The sequence below is a fragment of the Jaculus jaculus genome, chromosome 7 (assembly GCF_020740685.1).
Source record: "Jaculus jaculus isolate mJacJac1 chromosome 7, mJacJac1.mat.Y.cur, whole genome shotgun sequence".
Taxonomy (NCBI): Eukaryota; Metazoa; Chordata; class Mammalia; order Rodentia; family Dipodidae; genus Jaculus; species Jaculus jaculus.
Genome location: NC_059108.1, coordinates 85384596 through 85385349, shown reverse-complemented (window position 1 = coordinate 85385349; position 754 = coordinate 85384596).

The window sequence follows — 754 nt, the reverse complement described above, 5'->3', positions numbered from 1 at the left end:
GTTTATTTAGGGAGAAATCTTGAGGTACATTTAAAGAGAATTTACAATCCTTGAGAAGTCTGGGCAGAGGTTTGGCAGTGCATTAATAATCATAATTACACCTGATTATGGCTTCTTCCCATGGATCAATGATTGTGCCAGAAATATCAGTAGAGAAAGAGGCAGGGGTCAAGGGAGTCATCACTTCCTCAATATTCGTGCCTCATGGTAAAGATGGCAGGTCCAATTCATGGGCTTGAGATCCCATTGATGCTCAAAGCCCACAAAAGCTCCGATTCTCTCTCTCACTTTCAGTCCTTTACAGACATATCTCTCAGATCATTGAAGTTATATTATGCTTTCCTAGAATACAGGCTTTTACTAGAGAATAAGATAAAATGGGTAAACTGAGTCTTAAAATATTTATTCAGGTTTCAAACTCCTTAGAGAACATAGGCTTGCATTAGAGAGATTGCTTAGTGGTTAAGGCACTTGACAGGGATGCCTAAAGACCCATGTTCAACTCTGCTGATCCCATGTATACCAAATAACCAATAGGGAGGCAAGTGCAATCTCCCACATGGCCACTAGGTGGCAAAAGCGTCTAGAGATCAATGGTAGTGGATGAGACCCTGTGTGGCAATTATGTCTTTCCCTCTCCTCCTCTCTAAAACAATATGGAAAAAAAAAAAAAACTTAAAAGGAATATAGGCTTCAGGGGTTATATCAAATAGTAAGGGGTTACATTAAATTGTTACAGAATGTGGACGCAGTC